At 41.1% G+C, this 11,078-nt stretch overlaps 1 non-coding gene across 1 annotated transcript; it reads left to right on the top strand.

The window, feature by feature from the left end:
* The first annotated feature begins 3,655 nt into the window (after positions 1 to 3,655).
* On the top strand, positions 3,656 to 3,762 carry LOC141637394 (small nucleolar RNA R71). The gene has a single exon (XR_012541778.1). It is a non-coding gene; the product is annotated as a small nucleolar RNA R71 (small nucleolar RNA).
* Positions 3,763 to 11,078: the final 7,316 nt, after the last annotated feature.

Raw genomic sequence — 11,078 nt, 5'->3', positions numbered from 1 at the left:
CCACACCTCCCAAAGAGGGTCGGGGTCATATTTGCCAACATTCTTGAAATAACTCGGTGAATCACTAAGACCCAAAGCTTTACCCATTTCCTCAAAGGAGATGCGCCTACTAACATTAGCTAGGCGAAACTCGATGGTTTCCATAGTCTCAACCTTGTTAACTTTCAAAGAACTCAAAAATTCTAAGGTAAGGGTGGGGTATGTCAATTCTTTTGTTGTAAACAATTTCTCTAACCCCATGGCTTTAAAGAAGGCTCTAGTTTGCTCAAGGACACCCAACTTATCTAAGGCATCTTCACAAATAAACTTGGTGGAAAGAAATGATTTACTAGCAAACTTGGCAAAAGTGTCCCTATGGGATTTGGAAATTAAAATTACCTCCGGATAATTCGAAAGTTGAGCAATTTCCGGAGTAGTAGATGTTGTTGCTTCCATGGGAGGTTGTTGTTATTGCACCTCCAAGTTTGGGCTAGCTACCACCGTAGCCAATGCTTTCTTTGCTTGAAGACTCTTTTGTCTTGATGAGAGTGCCTTTACCTTTGGTGCCTTTGCCTTTGTTGCTTTTGTTGCTCCCTTTGTCTTTTCCATTGATGAATAAACCAAGAAAAGAGTGAAAACTCTTCAATTTCTAGTGCACCCAAATCGATTTAAAGATGAAAGGCTTTGCCTTTATGAATTCAAAAATCGAATCAAAGGTTGAAGATTTTGTGCTTGGTTTTGATTTTTGTTGAAAGAGGAGTGATTAATTTGTTGTTAAAAGGATGTTTTGATTTGATTTTGGTAAATGTTGTTGAAGAATCTTGTTTTTGTGATGGAGAGGATGAGGGTTTTGGAGTTATGGGGTTTATAGGTAGTGTTTTGAATGAAGGAATGAGGAAATGAATGTGGGATGAGGTTTATAATAAACCCGAAAAATTTGAAATGCAGGAGGAAGACGGGCGGATTTCCTTCGGGACCCCCGGATTCTCGCTGTTCAGGTTGGGAAATTCTCGCCTAAAGACGGGCGGTTGCAGCAAAGACGGCGGGATTTGAAAGCACGGGACGGCGTCTTTCGAGAAGACGGGTGGATTCCTTTCCAGGGATTTTTCTTGTTTTCCTCAGCAAAAAAGACGGGCGTCTTCTCTTCAGAACGGGCGTCTTTATGAAGACGGGCGGATTCTTTGCAGGACGCCCGGATTCGTTAACAGTCACAAAATTTCAAAAATTCAGCTCATGAAGAACTGGCGTATTTTGCCCAATATGCCCGGATTGTCTGAAGACGGGCGGATTCTCTTGAAACCGCTCGGATTCTACCCCTCTCACCCGGATTCAGTTCCATCCGTGTACCTTGCATAACCCTTGTCATTTTTCATTCTTCTAAATCTCGTGTTCTTCATTGTGGGGGCACTACTAAGGCATGAATAGCCTAGGCAATTGCTATCCCTACACTAAGCTAAAGCACTACACATTAATTGAAATTATTAGTCCCTCCCTCACTTCTCTCAAACATGATAATTATCTTGATCAAGGTATAAAAAATCCAAAAATTGACAAAAATGCAAATTAAGAATTAAAATGCAAGTTAGGGAGTTTGAAATATTTATAAATGGTGGTTTAGGGAGGACTCCACCAAACTCTCATTCTTGATGAGATGTCAAGGGGGCATGTCCAAGGTGTTGTTGATGTTGCTCAACACCTTGAAAAAGTAATCAAACGCTTGTTCATTATCGTGATAAAGTTCTTCAATAGATCTTTGCCCTTGTTGTCGGTCTTGATCGATAACATTAACAATGTAGGGATTGAAAATCCCTTTAAACTCATCGTCCCAAAGACCACAAACTTCATCTACTTGATCACTAAAGATCTCTTGAGTTGATAGAGACAACTCTCCCAATTTCTTGTTTTGGCCAATGAGGCCATCTTCTTCATTGCTTGACTTTGGTGAGCTTTGCAAGCTCTCTTTGTTACAATTCACTTGCTCTTGGAATGGAGCATCTTCAATTTTCTTCTTCCTTTGGAGTTCCGACTTCTCCCTATCATCCTTCCGGCTATAATGATCGATCATAAAACATGGTTCATGTAAACAGGGAGCTCTCATAGTCTTGTCAAGATTAAAATTTATACTCTCATCTCCCACTTCTAGAGTGAGCTCTCCATGTTTCACATCAATCACCGCACCCGCGGTGTGTAAGAAAGGTCTTCCTAGAATGATTGGAATGTTGGAATCTTCTTCCATATCAACAATGACAAAGTCCACCGGGATAAAAAATTTCCCAATTCGTACGGGAATATCTTCCCATATCCCTAATGGTGTCTTCGTCGATCTATCGGCCATTTGGAGTGTGATATTGGTGCATTTAAGCTCTCCTATCCCCAACCTTTTACTCACCGAGTACGGCATAACACTCACACTAGCCCCTAGATCACATAAGGCTTTGTTGATTGTGGTGTCGCCAATGGTACACGGTATTGAGAAGCATCCCGGATCCTTGAGTTTTGGAGGTGAACTCCCTTGAAGTATTGCACTACTCACCTTAGTAAAGGCGATAGTCTCAAGCTTCCGGATCGACTTCTTCTTTGTGAGGATGTCTTTCATGTATTTCGCATAGGCCGGCACGTGATTGATTAATTCCCTGAAAGGAATTGAGACTAATGGGCTCCTTCTCCTTGACTTTGTCTTCATTTTTCTTTGAAATTTATTCCTTTGATGATTCTCCATCTTTGGAGTTTTGCACAATTTCTTCCTTATCACTAGCTTCCACAACTTCATCCTCAACTTGCTTCTTCGGTGCTTCATACCTTGTACCACTTCTCAAGTGAATGGCACTAACCGTTTCATGTCTTGGGGGATTACTTTGAGGTGGTAATTGCCCCTTTTGTCTTTGTGAGCTTGAAGATGCTAGTTGAGTTAATTGGGTTTCCAACATTTTTGTGTGAGCTAGGATGTTGTTGATGGTGGTTTCCTTTGCTTGACTATCTTTTTGCATTTGAGTGAAAAATTCTTGTTGATTCTTTTGCATTTGGAGGACCGCTTTTTGAACATCAAAACCTTGGTCATTTTGTTGATTGTATGGATTTTGATTTTGGTAACCTTGGTTTTGGTTGTAAAAGGGTCTTTGATTTTGGTTTCTCATGGGAGGTGGGGTGTATGTTGTTTGAGGGTTTTGAACATTTTGGCTTTTGTATGAGAGATTTGGATGGAATTTGGTGTTTTCATTGTAATAGTTAGAATAAGGGGTACCACTCTTGTATGCTTGGAAAGCATTCACTTGTTCATTTGTTCCCCTACATTCACTTGAGTCATGTCCCAAAGTTCCACAATTCTCACATATCCCACTTGGGATTGGTGAGGATGCCGTCATGTAACATGATGCTTTGGTGATTTTGAGGTTCTTGAAGTCTAGCCATAGCTTTTTCAAATTTCAAATTGATTGTGTCAATGTGAGCACTAAGTTGAGCACCCAATTGAGTAACGGAGTCCACTTCATGCTTTCCTCCTCTAGTAGCCTTGCGAGGTCTACTATATTGTGAGTTATGGACCGCCATGTCCTCAATTTTGTTCCAAGTTTGATTGTCATTAACTTCGGTGAACATTCCATTTGATCCCATGTTGAGAATCTTCCTTGAATCTTCATATAGACCGTTCCAAAATTGTTGTACCAAGAACCACTCGCTAAGTCCATGGTGAGGACATGAGAGACAAATTCCTTTGAACCGCTCCCAAGCTTCATACAAAGAATCTTCATCCCTTTGCTTAAAACACATAATTTGAGCTCTTAGCATGTTAGTCTTTTCCGGTGGGTAGAATATTTTGTAGAAAGCTAGAGCCAACTTTTTCCAAGAATCAATTCCGAGAGTGGCCTTATCAAGGCCCTTCAACCATTGTTTCGCGGTGCCAATTAGAGAAAAAGGAAATAAGACCCATCGAATTTGGTCTTGAGTTACACCGGTTTGAGAAATCGCAACACAATAGTCACAAAAGGTCTTCATATGAGAATGAGGGTCTTCACTAGGCATCCCCCCAAATTGGCTCCTTTCGACTAATTGGATAAATGCGGATTTGGCAATGAAATTTCCGGTTAGATGTTGTGGTGTGGGAGTACCATTGGGTAGGTTCTCCTCGGTGGGTACGGAATGTGATGAAAACTTAGGCATTGTGGGTTGATTTTGTGTTGTATATTGTGTTGGGTTTTCCTCACCTTCTCTTGCAAAAGGGTTGATGAACTCAATAGTTGGTTGAATATCTACAACCTCACTAATACCTCTCAAATTTCTCCTAGCAAGTATTCTATTGGTTGTCAAACTTCTTTCAATTTCACGATCAAAAGGTAACAAATCACGTTGTGACCTTCTAGACATGCAAAATATCAAACAACTCGAAAACAATTAGAACAAACCTTGAGGAGTTTTACTTCCTCAAGGCAAAGAAAGACACAACTAATAACAATATAAGAAAATCTAAATCAAGATAACACCGTCCCCGGCAACAGCGCCATTTTTGGTCGGGACTATTTTCGGATGCTATATTCTATTTTTCGGAACAATTGTCGTTGGAAGCACCTAGACCAAAACACAATTTATAACTTCACAAACAACTCTACAATTAGTAAAGAGGCAAGTAAAGGTCGGATCCCAAGGGACGGGAATTGAGATGAGATTTCTATTGAAACTAGTGATGTCTTAGGGGTGTCACAATTTGGGTTGATGTAGAAGGTCACTAAACTAAATAGCAATGAAAGTAAATAAGCAAGATGAATTGAAAGGGTTGTAAACAATTGATAAAAAACACTAGAGTGTCATGGGGTCATAGGGGATTCATGGGAATTGATCATACAAACATGTTCTCAAATTATAAGCAAGCAATTATTATTGTGATGGATTGAGTTGGGTTATATCTTACAATCCTAGGAAAGTTTGGGTCCCGGAGCCGAATCGATTAGATTGTACAACACCTACAAGTCGACTTAATCTTCCCTACTCAACAACATGCATGGTCTAATGAGACTCGAGTTGGTTTATGTCTTACAAGTCTCATTGAAAAGATAGGTGATGGGTAAAAAATGCAAGGATTCATAGGCTCACATTTCATCAAACATAACATGTGCATGAGTTGAGATCAAAACAAGCAAGCAAATAAACCATAAAAGCATATTAATTTAAGCATGAATCATTTCCCATGTTGGTTTCCCCTAATTACCCATTAACCCTAGCTATGGAACTACTCACTCATTATCATGTTGAACATGCTAGCAAGGTTGTCAATCATACCAACAAAGTGAAACATGATGAACAAATGAAAGTAATTAGCAATAATTAAAAAGGGATTAAGAGAATTATACCTACTAATGATTCCAATAATAAAGCAAGAATAAAAGTACTTGATGCTTGATTGAGAGGTTGTCAATCTCCCAATAATAACCCAAATAATCCTTAATTACCCAAAATAATGGATGAAAAAAAGAGAGATTAAGGAAATAAAACTTGTATTAAAACTTGATTAATTATTGATTACAAAACTAAAGAGAGATTTGATTGATATTAACTACTCTAAGAATTGATAAGAAGAACATGCTCTTCTAATTAGACTAATGGGGTATTTATAGTGGAAATTAGGTGGATGCATTAGGGTTAACTAAGGGCTTAAATGACGATTAAGTCCCTACTTAGGGAAACTCCGGTATTTTCTGAAGGAAGGGCATATTTCTTGAAGCTTGAAGAAACGGATTTGCGCTGTCTTGGAATCCGTGCGTCTTAGGCACGGGACGACCGGATTCAGGAGTCTCTGCCCGGGCGTCTTTGAGAGAAGACGGGCGTCTTCTAGGTGCTGCTTCCCGGGCGTCTTTGATGGAAGACGCACGGATTGTGGTCCTGGGGATGGGCGTCTTCAGGGGAAGACGGGCGGATTGTCGTCACTCAGTGTGTTTCTTCTTCTTTTCTTCCCTTTTCTTCATAAAATCCTTGGGGATTTCCTTGGGGATACAAGGATCTTTCCTCATCATTGCCCAACTACTATAATATGTACAAAGGCCTTCTAATCTTGTCTCTCCTTGATGCTTGGTCATTGGATTCAATCAATTTAGTCTCATTTTGCCATGAAAATGCAAGGTTTGCACTCCTTTCCTACCAAGGACACAAAACCTCAAAGAATATGCAAAACAAAGAACTAAAGACAATAAATGATCCAAATATGCACTAAAAAGCATGGGAACAAGGCTAATTCGGGGACTAAATATGCGCTAATTATGGTCACATCAAAGGTTCCCAGGGAAGCGGGGATGCTGAGCCTGTTATTGATTTGACTGAACAGTCTGATGCTGCTAAGGTCACTGCCGTACCTGCAACCCCCGCTGAAACAAGTTCAGCAGCCCAAAAAAGGAAAATCGAAGATGTTGACATTTCTGCCCCGGTCAGGGAAGTGAGAGCCAGGGTGGACAATATGGAGGCTGCTAGGGTGAAGATCAGGGATTACGCTACTTCTAGATCAGATGTCATGCTCACCCTTGACCCTGTTGAGACTGCTACTCAGGCAGTTGCTTCGGTGGATCATTCAGTCAGCCTCTTGGTAGGTGCCTTGGCTGTTGTAAGGGAGGTAGGCTGGAACAATTTTTATGTGTGTTTTGTTTGAGCAGTTTTTATTATTGGGGTATATTACTCATACGTTTCTCTTTGTTTTTGATCAGGGTGCTGCGATCTGTCTCCATAATGCCTATCAGGCTACTTCTTTGGTAGCCAGAATTGATCTGATGAGGTCAGATTATAATAGGCTGAAGTCTGAGCTGTATTTTGCACAAGCTGGCCTGGCTGCTAAAGCTGCTAACTTAGTGAGGGTGTAGGCTGAGAGAGATGCTGCTAAGACTGAGGCAGTTTCGAGTAAGCGGCTTTTGCAGGAAGCTTTGGACAGAAATGAGGAGTTCATCCAAGAGAGGGATGACTTGGAGTTCAAGCTAGATGATGCTTCACTCTACTTCTATATCAAAGGAAGGGCTGCTGCTATGTCAGAGCCTGTTGAGGCCAGGGCGAAGTGGAACCCTGAAGCTGAGATGGCTTTTGCTGCTTCAAAGAATCCTGACCTGCATAATATGGAAAATGAACAGGAGGTCGACTCTCCAGGGGAGCAGGATGTTGACGCTGATCCGGCTAAGAGTAAGGAGCAGGATGTTGATGCTGGTACTGTTTCTAAGGAGAAGCAGTAATTTATTTTTTCAGTTGGTATTTTGGCCCATCCAGGGGGGATGTCCCTGGACAAACAATATTTTATTTTATTTTTCTGTTTTGGGCCAGGGAGACTATCCCTGGCCTTTATGAATATTTTGGCGCCTTTGCCCCAGGGGTAAGGGTTTTTATTAATATATGCATGGTGGCCTTCTTTTGGCTGATTTTGCTTTTAACTTTGCTTGGATTTGTGAGTTTCATCCTGTTGGGCTTGTCAAACATTTTGTTTGAATAACCTGCACATCATTTTCGTTTTATTTTGTTATTCATGAGTAATTCAACCAAGTATAGTTTTTTGCTATAATGGTTGAAGGGGTGGGAAAACCGGCCTGTCAGGAGGGCTTATGTCCCCTGCCTAGCTGGAGGGCTTGGTATTCGGCCTGTCAAGAGGGCATTTTAGACTAAGTGTTTGGGAGAGAACACCCTACACCCGTCTTGCTGCGTCCAGCCGGTGGTAATCCGTGGCAGTAAACCTAGTCAGGTCAGGAAATTATTTCATGCGTGATTGGTCCTGACATTTACTGTATCTGGTGGCGGTTACCAACTCGTCAGGCACAGTCAAGTGCAGAATTTTTGTTTCAGAAATATATAGTAGAGTAGCCCTCAATCCTGAATATTTATGCATATAATCTTTTATCATGTATAATTGTTCAGGATTCAAGAAGTAAATAAATAGGTTAGTTGAACAGATATAAATTATAGACAAGGCATGTAAAACATGTAGTTCATCAAAAAGCACGTCAGGTTAAGTAGTGATTGAATTTATACCTGATTGTAGCCTGATATGATCTTTACATATGGAATAATTTTAAATGAGTTACATTCCAGGATCTCGGGATCGTTTCCCCTTCTAGCGTTTGGAGCCTGTATGCTCCTTGTCCAACAATTGAATCGATTAAGTAAGGGCCTTCCCATGTGGGAGCCAGTTTGCCTGCTGATTTTTCTTTTTTATTTGGAAATACCTTGCGTAGGACAAGGTCTCCTTCTTTAAAGACTCTAATCCTGACGTTTTTATTGTAAGTCCTGGCGACTGCTTGTTGATATGATGCCATCCTGATTTTGGCAGCGTCTCTTAATTCTTTTGTTAGGACCAGGTTATCTTGCATTAGGTCTTTGTTTGCTTCAACATTGTTCAGGCTGTACCTTGATGTTGGCACCCGTATTCGCAGAATGACGACTTCACGCCCATACACCAGGGAGTAAGGTGTTTGGCCTGTTGCAGTTTTTGGAGTTGTCCTGTCTGCCCATAGTACTAATGGAAGTTCTTCAGCCCATCTGCCTCGTCTTCTTTTCAGCTTCTTTTTTAGGCAGCTTATGACTACTTTATTGCTTGATTCAGCCTGCCATTAGCTTTTGGATATCCAGGGGTTGATGTTACCAGGTTGATATTCCATTCTGGGCAAAATGCTTGGGTCCTTTTCCCCACAAATTGAGTTCCATTATCACATACTATTTCTGATGGGACTCCATATCTACAAATGATGTTTGTCCTGATGAAGGATATTACTTCCTTTTCTGTTACTTGCCTGAAAGAGTCAGCCTTAATCCATTTGGAGAAGTAATCAGTCATAGCCAACATGAATACTTTTTGTCCTGGGGCTACGGGCAGTTTTCACACAATATCCATGCCCCACTTTATGAATGGCAAGGGTGCGGAGATTGAATGGAGGAGTTCAGATGGCTGATGTATGATTGGTGCATGAATTTGGCAGGCTTCGCATTTTGAAGAGTATTCCAGCGATCGACCCTCGGTGTAGGCCAAGAGTAGCTTTGTCACCGAGAACTTTGCTTGCCAGGCTCTTTCCTCCTTTGTGGTTGCCACAGTGTCCATCATGTATTTCTTGAAGTACTAGTTTGGCTTCGTCAGGCTCCAAGCATCTCAGGTAGGGTCCAGCCTGCGATCTCTTGAACAGAGTGTTATTGATGATAGCATAAGTTGAAGCTCAAATTTTAAAAGCCCTTGCCTCTTGTCTGCCCTGAGGCAGTATTCCTCGGAGAAACCAATCATAATAGGGTTTAGTCCAAGAGTTATTGTCCTGATTGACATGACTGACTTGTTCAAGTCTGCTGATGGATGGCTCTAATAAGTGCACAATTGGTATTTTGTCGAAAACAGTGGGGGTAAAATTCGAACCTAGGCTAGCCAGAGCATCAGCCTGGGTGTTCAGGTCTCTTGATATTTGATCTATGTCAAATAAAGCAAATTTAGCGGCAAGGTTTTTTGCATATTCTAAATACAAAATCATTTTTGCATCCTTAGCCGTATAAATTCCCTTTATTTGATTAGCAATTAGGAGTGAATCATTTTTTACCTTTAGGTTTTGAACACCGAGGTCTAGACATACCTTTAAGCCTGCTATCAGGGCTTTATATTCTGCTTCGTTGTTCGTAACTTTGAACTCACAGCTTACAGCCTGTGCTATCATATCTCCATGGGGCGATTTAAGTACTAGTCCTAACCCTGTCCCCATGGCGTTGGATGCCCCATCTATGAATAGGGTCGATTCTTGGTTTGGATTTTATTTTCTAGTTGGTTGACCTCTTTTATCAGGTCTGGTTCCAGGGTATGGCTAAAGTCAGCCACAAAGTCTGCTAGGGCCTGCGATTTGATCGCTGCCCTGGGTTCAAAGGAGATGTCGTATGTGCTAATCTGTACTGACCATTTCGTCATCCTGCCTGAAAGTTCTTGCTTACGTAGGACAGATTTTATGGGTAAATTTGTCCTGGCTATAATGGGGTGAATTTCAAAATAAGGTCGCAATTTAATACATGACATAATTAAAGCAAAGACATATTTTTCAAGTAGTCCATACCTCAACTCAGCATCTAGCAGGCTTTTACTTACATAGTAGACTGGATGTTGCTGACCGTCCTGTTCTTTCACTAGGATCACGCCGATCGTCGGTGTCGTGATGAGATAGGTATACTGACAAAGGCTCTCCCCTCTCTGGCTTAGTCAGTAAGGGTGGAGATGATAAGTAGGATTTTAGATCCTGAAAAGCTGTCTCATTTTCATCCGTCCATTGGAACTGTTTATTCTTCCTGAGGAGGTTATAGAATGTTTTGTATCTCTCAGAGGATCTCGATATGAAACGGTTCAGGGCAGCTACCCGGCCTGTCAATTTTTGGATATCCTTGACAGACTTGGGTGACTGTAGTTCCAGGATAGCCTTTATCTGTTCAGGGCTAGCTTCTATGCCTCTTTCTGTGACCATATATCCAAGGAATTTGCCTGCAGAGACTCCAAAGTGGCATTTTGCAGGGTTTAGCTTCAAGTTGTATTTTTCCAATATCTCAAATGCTATTTCTAGATGTTTCACATGATCTTCTGCATTTTTGGATGTCACCACCATGTCATCTATGTATAGTTCTATGATGTCACCTATTTGGTCTTTAAACATCATGTTGACCAGGCGCTGGTACGTTGCCCCTGCATTCTTTATTTGATTGAATCCACTGGAAGCATCCATGAATGTCAGCATCTCGTGTCCTGCTGTGGCGTCTACCATGGCATCAATATGAGGCAGGGGGAATGGATCTTTAGGACAGGCTTTGTTCAGGTCAGTGTAGTCTACATAAACTCTTCACTTTCCATTCTTTTTCTGCACAACAACTAAGTTAGCCAGCCACTCAGGGTACATTACTTCCTTGATCATCCCCATATCCAAGAGTTTTTCTACTTCCTCGTTAATAATGGTATTTCTTTCAGCTGCAAATTTCCGCCTTTTCTGCTGTACAGGCTTAAAAGATGGATCAACATTGAGTTTATGTGTAATTATATCAGCGCTAATTCCAGTCATATCAAAATGTGACCAAGCAAACCAAGATGATTTATTTTTAAGGAACTTCACCTGTTCAGGCCTGACACTATCTGGTGCATCAGATCC

Source organism: Silene latifolia, unplaced genomic scaffold, assembly GCF_048544455.1.
Source record: "Silene latifolia isolate original U9 population unplaced genomic scaffold, ASM4854445v1 chrun_scaffold_16, whole genome shotgun sequence".
NCBI lineage: Eukaryota > Viridiplantae > Streptophyta > Magnoliopsida > Caryophyllales > Caryophyllaceae > Silene > Silene latifolia.
Note: the sequence above shows the minus strand (reverse complement) of the source record. Positions and strands in the feature narration are given on the sequence as shown.